The sequence below is a fragment of the Nannospalax galili genome, unplaced genomic scaffold, assembly GCF_000622305.1.
Source record: "Nannospalax galili isolate Female #2095 unplaced genomic scaffold, S.galili_v1.0 scaffold591, whole genome shotgun sequence".
Taxonomy (NCBI): domain Eukaryota; kingdom Metazoa; phylum Chordata; class Mammalia; order Rodentia; family Spalacidae; genus Nannospalax; species Nannospalax galili.
In genome coordinates this window covers 333,459-342,682 of record NW_008330926.1, presented here as the reverse complement: position 1 = coordinate 342,682, position 9,224 = coordinate 333,459, and positions in this window count along the sequence as shown.

Sequence of the window (9,224 nt, the reverse complement as noted above, 5' to 3'; positions counted from 1 at the left end):
TATATATATATATAAATTAAACACCAATACCCTGGCCAATCAATAATGAACAAGCAGTTCTGATAAGAAGAAGAAATAAAAGTGACCAGCAATATATTTTTTAAATGTTCAACATTCTTAGTCATCGCGAAAACGCAAATTAAAACTGCTTTGAGATTCCATCTCATCTAAGTCAGAATGATCACCATCAAGAAGACAAATGGGGGGTGGAGAGATGGCTCAGTGGTTAAGAGTACTTCCTGTTCTTGCAGAGGACCCAAGTTTGGTTCCCAGTACCCATGTCAGGTGACTGACAAGTGACTGCAACTCCAGCTCCAGGGTATCTGATATACCTCTTGTGGCCCTCATGAGCACCTACACACAAGTCTCACACACACACACACACGCACACACGCACACGTACACACACACACACGCACACACGCACACGTACACACACACACACACGCACACACGCACACGTACACACACACACACACGCACACACGCACACGTACACACACACACACACACAAAAATATGACATTTTTAAATTATTTCTTAGAAAGGAAACAAATGTTGAGAATGTGAGGAAAGAGCAATCTTTATTTACTGTTGATGGATGTGTAAACTGGTGCAGTCACCATGGAAATCAGTGTAGAGGTTTCTCAACAAACTATAAATAGAATTTTCATATAACCCAGCTATATCACCCCTGGGCATATACCCAAAGAACTCTATATTCTACCACAGAAATATTTGTATATCCATGTTTGTTGCTGTTCTATTTATTCACAGTAGCAAGAAAAAAGAATCAGCCTAGATGGCCATCCATAGATGAATGGATAAAGGAAATGTGCTGCATATGCACAACAGAATTTTATTCAGTCATAAAGAAAAGATGAAATTATACAATTCACCAGAAAATGGATGGAACTGGCAAATATATTAAATGAGGTAACTCAAGCTCAGATAAACAAACACATACCAAGACAAATGTTCTCTCTCATGCAGAGCCTAGATTTTAATTCATATATATATATATATATATATGAGTGTGAGCATAGGTCGAGGCCATGAAGCTAGAGAGGGGAGCACAAAATGGGGAAAGGAGGCTTTAAGGAAAGGGATAAGGGTAGTATCACGGAACACGTCACAGAAAGACGCCTTCTGAGGAAGGGTGTGGAGGGAGTGAAATCAGGAGAGGAGAGACAAAGAGTATTTACAAAACTAATACATCCTTCACAAAAAATATCCAAGAGCCAGCACTTGGGAGGTACAGGCAGGTGAATCTCTGTGAGATCGAGGTCAATCTGGTCTGCATAGCAAGTTCCAGGCTAGCTGGGGCTACAGGGAGACCTTGTCTTGAAAAGACAAAAAAAAAATTGGGTTAAGAAACTCATCACATCATGCAACCCAATTTAAAAGAGACGGGGCTGGAGAGATGGCTCAGTGCTGAAGAGCACTGTTGCGTGCTCAACCATAGATGGGACATTTGCATCCCATCCTCGAAACTCAGGCAACATCATAGAAGGGGCGGGGTGGAGAGAATGCAAGGGCTCTTGGATAGGGAAGAATGCTGTGACATGCCCACAGTACATGACATTGCACTCATGAGCTCACAGGAGCTATGGTTACCTAACACAAGAACTGCACAAGCTCAAGCCAGGTAAAAATTGCAGCAGAGGGTGGGGAAGGGCTCCCAAGGCCCCACTCCTAGCTGAGGAGTTATTGGTAGTAGTAGTTGGTGGCTGCTGAGAGAGGAAATGTCCCTTTCTTTGTGCATGGGGGTGGGCACTGGTAGATTCCCATGCCCCAATGGATGACCGTACACCCATGCACATGTGGACAGCACTAAGGGACTGAGTGGGTTATAAAAAAGGGGAGGGACATGAAGTTGGGAGGGAGATGTGTTGGGGGTCCAAGGGGACTGAGAGGCAGGGAAGTTTGTATGATCAGGATGGATTGTATAGATGTGTGAAAATTTCAGATAGCTTTAAAAATGTTTTAAGAGAAAGAAATTTCATATAAAATTTTTCAAATAAAAAGTGATCAAACTATGAATAGGTATCAATAATAATTACCATTTCCAGTCATTTAAATATTCAGAAGGTCAATATTAATAACCTTTATTTTACCTGGGTGTACATACCTATGGCCCCAGCTTAGAACAAAACAGGAGACCTATGAGTTGAAGGCCAGCCTGGAATACATGGTTCAAGGCCAGCTGGTGTTGGATAGAGTGAATCTGTTTCATACACTAAAATATATATACATATATATATATATATACACTCAAATATTCCTCTAAGATAAATGTATTTTCATTTTTAAGTGAAAGGTTTCATTTTTGAAAATCAATTTTATATGTCAATGTCATAAAACCCAATTTAAAAAATTTTATTGAATTTTTGTGTATTTCATACAGAACATCTTAATCATCTTTATACCCCCTTCCCCACTCACCCCCTCCCATAGTGCCCCCCTCACTGGAATTCACGCCTATCATGTCAAGTTAGAGTCCCCAGATGTCCCTCAGTACAAGTTCATCCACTGGGGGTCTAGTCAGTCTATCTAGAGTCCATCAGTTCCTCCTCACCCAGCAGTAATCAGCTGCCAATAATTCTTCAACTAAGATTGGGGCCTATTGTACATTTCCATAGTTCTGTGCTAGCTTCATAAAATCCAATTTTGGGGGCTAGAGAGATGGCTCAGCGGTTAAGAACACTGGCTGTTCTTGCAGAAGACCCAGGTTTGAATCCCAGCACCCACATGGCAGCTAACAACTGTCCATAACTCCAGTTCCAGGTGATCTGACAACCTCTTCTGTCCTCCGTGAGCATTGCACAACATGGGTACATTTACCTTACATGCAGGCAATACACGCATACACATAAAATAAAAATAATAAAATATTTTTTTAAAAAACCAATTTTAACACAAAATAAACATTTCAAAAATCATATAAATATCTTTGGCGTTGTCTTCACTCAGAAGTGCCTGAGTTTGGACAAGAATTTAAATGGCCACACTAATGATAGCATATGTAGCACATTAGCTTGGTCTGCAGGCCGTCTGGGCTTCATCTTAGTGCTGGCTTTGTGGTTCTCCGATTTCTCTCATACTCAGTTGACTCATCTTTAGATGGGATAGCATGAGAAATTATCTCACCGAACTGTTTCAAAATGTTTTTTCAAATATTTTATTTATTATTTTTTATTTTATGTGTACCCATGTCATGCAATGCCCATGGAGGACAGAAGAGGCTGTCGGATCCCCTGGAACTGGAGTTATGGACAGTTGTTAGCTGCCATGTGGGTGTTGGGATTCAAACCTAGGTTTTCACAAGAACAGCCAGTGTTCTTAACCACTGAACCATCTCTCCAGCCCCCTTGTTTCAAAATGTTTAAGGACAGAATGCGTGAGGCACTTAATAAAGTGCTCTGGTATCTAGAGTAGTCAACAATCTAGAGCAGTCAGCTCCTCTGCTGCTAAGAGATTCTCCTTATTGGTCTCTTGCTGTCCTACCATTAGCAGACTGGTTACATTCTTTTGACGTTATCTAGTAAAGAAACCCAGTGATCCGGAAGAGCTGCCAAATTGATTGTGGCACAGAACAGCATTTTCAGTAATATTTTCTTCAGAATACTACAGGAATTCTGAAAAATATCCAGTAATATTTGAGAATACTGAAGGTGCTGTCAGCAAACAGTTCTACTGTTGACTGACGTTCAGAAGCCAGAGCTTGTAAATTCATAATGCATATTATCAATGCAAAATCCTACACCCATCCTGCAATACTTTTGCTTAAAGGAAGGACGGAAGGGAGGAAGGGAGGGAGGGAGGAAGGAAAGAGGGAAGGAAGGAGGGAACGAAGGAAGAAGGAGGGAGGGAGGGAGGGAAGGAGGAGGGAGGAAGGAAGGAAGGAAGGAAGAAAGGAAGGAAGGAAGGAAGGAAGGATGGAAGGAAGGAAGGAAGGAAGGAAGGAAGGGAGGAAGGAAGGAAGGAGCAAAGGAAGGATTCTCTAGAGAAAAGACCTTCTAGCCCAGAGACAGGATTTGCTTCCACCATCACATTCCAAAGAGGTTTTATTTTGTTTTGTTTTGTTTTTTAAATAGTTTCATTTCATATGTCTCCAGCAGACAGGAAACATTCATTTACAAAAGGACTCATGCCTGTGAAGTTTGTCTCTGACAGCCAGGAATTTGCAGGTAGCTCACAAATGAGATGGGAACCAATGAATGCCACAGCAAACATCTCAACAATGTGTATCTCATGGGAACAGGACCACTACTAGGACAAAGGTCAAGGAAGAGTCAACCATACTGTAATGGACACTCAAATGGAAATATCCAGTAAGATGAATATCCCATTATGATATTCCTGTGCCCCTCCTTCTATAACTCATATGTTAAAAATCTAGTCACGCCAGGCATGGTGGTGCACACCTTTAGTCCCAGCACTCCAGAAGCAGAGGCAGGCAGATCTCTGTGAGTTCAAGGCCAGCCTGGTCTACGTAGTGAGTTCCAGGACAGCCGGGGCTACAGGGAGACCCTCTCTCAAAAAGACCAAAAAATAAATAAATAAATCTAGTCCCTTATGTGAAGGCTATTAGGAGATGGGCCCTTGGGAATGGGATTAATTCTCATTATGGATTGAATGTGAAATGTTCCCCCACAGTCTCATGTGTTTTAACACTTGGTCCCCAATTTGTGGCACTGTTTAGGGGGGGGGTGATAGAACTTTGGAAGTGAGGAATAGCTGACCATGGGCCAAGGGTGAGGGGGTGAGGAAAGTGAGGCCTTGAGGGTTCTATCCTGGGCCTGTGTCTAGGCCCTCTTCCTTCTGACCCACATAGATATGCACAAGCCATGCTGCAAGCTCCTCCCACCATGGACAGAACCACCCTGGCCACCATGCTTTCCCCCATGATGGCCTAACATCCTCTGAAACAATGGATCAAAATTAATTCTATTAAGTTGTTTCTGTCAGGTGTTGTATCACAACGATGAAATAAATCCTCCTCAACTTGATTTTTGTCATGGTGTTTATCACAGCAACAGAAATCAAACTAGGCCAGTGTGTTAATCTGAAGTTATTCCACTAATTATTTTTGCAAGTTTTAGCTGTGCTCTTTTACTGAACCCCTGTGTTTCTTTCATCTCTGACATATAATGAAGTAGAAGCAATCTCAGTGTGAGTTCTGCTTTTCCATTCCTCTCTTGGATGACTGAAGTTTATCAGCAAGAATCTTCTACAAGAAAGGCTCACCACACAGTCAAACGTATGTGTCATGGCTTTATGTCCTTGAGGATTTTAAAGCACTCCTGCAGTATTTTCTGGGTTGGCATTTACACTGGGGAAACTGATGTCAGTTTTATTTTTTCTCCTATGTAAGTGACAGCATTTTTCCACAGTTCCCCAAGGAGTTTCTTTGTCTTTGAAGACGACAGCTTCTATTTCAGTTTGCCTCTTCATTGCTCTTTCCTGGGACATCACATGCCATTTCAATACTCTGATAAAATATCTTATTCCTAAAGCGTGTTTTCAATCGTCATTCCACTTTTTCCCGTTATATATTTGAATGTAGAGACTCTAATATACAAGCTGTGCCTGTGTCCTTCCACGTGTGTTTCTAACATAATTCCTCTTAACTCTATTTCCGTTTAATTTGGGTCCGTTTTCTCATTTTTCCCTCTGTGCCTATCACCGAGTTTTCAGTTTGTAATTCTCCCCGTGCTGCTCCTGTGGTGATCTGTCTTCCTTTCAGGTATTCTGTCACGATGATGAAAATGTAACTGATATAGTACTCTCATGCTAAAAATTTCAGTAGAAAGATTCTGTCTAAACATATGATTGAAGGTTTTATATAAAATTATGGTTAGAGTAGTAATCTTTACCTTAAAAACAATATTTCCAGCTAGGAATGGTGGCACATGTCTTTAATCCCAGTATTCAGGAGACAGAAGCAAGAGCATCTCTGTCAGATCAAGCCCATCCTGGTCTATATAGCAAGTTTCAGGCCAGCTGGGGCTACAGGGAGATGCTGTCTTAAAACAAACAAACAAAAACAAAAGCTAATCTAATATTGCTGATGTGGATTTGGGAAAAGATGGAGACTTTTAGCCCATGTGAGCTGGTATGAACTAACTTCAGCACAGCACTCACTACTGATAGCAATAAACTTTAGTTAAGGAGAGGACTGTTATATTCAATTACAAAACAAAACCAATTTAGGACTGTAGACAAGAAATCGTCTTAGAACAGAGTAGATGAAAGTCTTGAAGATGGTGATTTTGTACATTCTTGAACGGAGGAGAGTGGGCGGAGAGAACGCTTGTGTCAGATCAGACAACATGAAAGAAAGCACTAATAGGTGAGATGTTACTATTAAGATGGCTTAATGCTAGCAAAGCATTCAAATAAGAATACAAAATACACACTACAGACACCTGTCGTCTATGCACCAAGAAATACAGGACCAATATCCATAAACAAATACTGTAGGATTTAGGAGAAACTGATTCAGGTATTTTGGTTAAAAGAGACTTTATCACACTCATTCCTTGAAATTCCAGTGAACAGGAATATGTGGAAAGGATATAAAAGATTGAATAATATAATACATGCTGAAAATGAAATACTGTAAGACTTTCTTTGAAATCACACATGACAGGACCTCTCTTTCTTTACAAGAAACTAGGGAGGCACAGAGTTATGAAAAACAATCACAGACTAGGCTACAAGAGAATATATTGCCAAATATTTGTAGGTATGACTTTTATAAAATGGACATGATGCAGACTAATGAGTTCAATTAACCCCAGCAAAACCATGTGCTTTTGTGTCTTGTGTGACTGTGCATCTGATCTTGTTTCCTATGAAACTTAATTTGGTACTCCACCCACAGAGGGAGTGAATGGATATGGCAGGTAGGCATGGAGAGACGGCTCAGCAATTAACACTAGTTGCTCTTGCGGAGGACCTGGGTTCGAATCCCAGAACCCACATGGTGGCTAACAATTCAAAACTCCAGTTCCAGGGGATCCTATGCCCTCTTCTGGCCTCCGCAGGCATTGCATGACATGGGTGTACTTAAATACATGCAGACTCATACACATATAAAATAATAATAAAGTATTTTAATAATAAAAAAGATAATAAATGAATGTAGGTATGCTTGAGAATTGACATATCAAAGCCCTGAAAGACAGTTCACCCATCTTTATTCTACACAGTGAAGACTGGGACAGGCCTGTGAACTTGGGTGAATGAGATACTCTAGAACTAGGGATGAAAAGGCCAGATGGGCTGTTAAGATAAGGGTGCAGAGAAGGTTTCATTTTCCCAATTGAAGCTTGTGAAATCATTTTGGATAAAATTATGGGTGGGGTATTACTAGAGGACACAGTTCGAGAGAAAAGACTTCTGGACACTGTCCCAAGAGATATCTGGGGGGAATGAACGTCCTCCAAGTTCAGGCCCACTCTTAAAAAGTAAATTTAAGAGTTAAGACTTTTCTGTTCAGGCAGTTGTAATGTTGGTGTAGTAATGTCACAAATATTTTCTAAACAGAGAACTACTATTCAAGCAACATTCTTTGATCATAAATAATAAATGTATGACATTTATAAATTTAAAATAAAATTTACTACCATTTGGAAATTTTAATTTCATAATTTTAAAACAATTCTTGTGTTAAATAAGAATTTGAAACTGAGATTACAAATAATAGTAATATGTACAAATAGTAGTCACATCCTACGTGAGCATAACGATGTGAGCCTGTGGAGCATAATGACAGCAGTGTTCATACAGTCAGTGAATCCAAAGCTGCTCTTTGAAAAGATAAACAATACAGACAGACCCTTATCCCAGTTAACCAAAAGAAAGAAAGAGTACATTCAAATTAACAAAATCAGAGAGCAAAGGGGAAACATCGCCACAGACATCAAAAGATCCAGAACAATGAAAGGGAATACTTTAAAAACCTGTACACTACTAAGTTAGAAAATCTAAAAGTAACGGATGAATTTCTAAATTCAATGTAACCACCAAAATTAAAATAAGACGAGTTCAACAGCTTAAACAGACCTATAACAAATAAGGAACTTGAAACAATAATACAAAGCCTCCTGACTACAAAAAGCCCAGGCCAGATGAATTCATAGCAGAATTTTACAAGACCTTCAAAGAAGATCTAAAATCAACGCTACTTAAATTATTCAAAAAGATAGAAACAGAGGGAGAACTCCCAAACTGCTTCTGTGAAACCAGTATCACTCTAATACCAAAACCAGAAAAAGACACAACAGAAAAAGAAAACGATAAACCCACATCTCTAATGAACACAGATGCAAAAATTCTCAACAAAATACTCTCAAATCATATACACACACACATCAAAAAGATCATCCACCATGATTAAGTCGGCTTTATTCTAGAGATGCGGGGATGGTTTAATGCACATAAGTCAATAAACTTAATAAATGATATAAATGGACTTAAAGACAAAAATCACATAATCTCTCAATAGATGCAGAAAAGGCCTTTGGCAAAATCTAACATGAATTCATGATAAAAGTCCTAGCAAGAACTGGATTAAAGGGAACATACCTCAACATAATTAAAGCTATATACAACAAACCCACAGCCAACACCATTCAAATGAAGAAAAACTTGAAGCATTCCCATTAAAATCAGGAACCAGACAAGGCCGTCTGCTAGCCTCATTTCATTTCAATATAATGCTTAAAACTCTAGCTAGAGCAATAAGACAGGAGAAAGAAATCAAAGGGGGTGCTAATTGGAAAAGCAGAGGTCAAATAATCCTTATTTGTAAATATGATATTGCATATATGAGATCCCAAAAATTTTACCAGAAAACTTCTAGAAATAATCAACACTTTCAGCAAAGTGGCAGGTTACAAAATCAATCCTCAAAAATCAGTGGCTGTTAGTCTAATTTTATGAGTAAAATACCATTAAATAACCTGAAATATAATAGAGGGAATAATTGCAGACAGAACCATGAGATAACTTTGCAAAACTCATGCAACTAAATTTGAAAATGTTGATGAAATATGTAATTTTGTAATAAAGCTATTTTTTCTGGAATGTAACTGACCAAAACTAGTCTGAAAAGATAATATTGTTACCACAAACTAAACTCTTTTAAAACTTCACAAAGGCCTGTCTTCCCCAAATTGCTATTTCAAAACAATTTCACAAAACAGTTTCACATG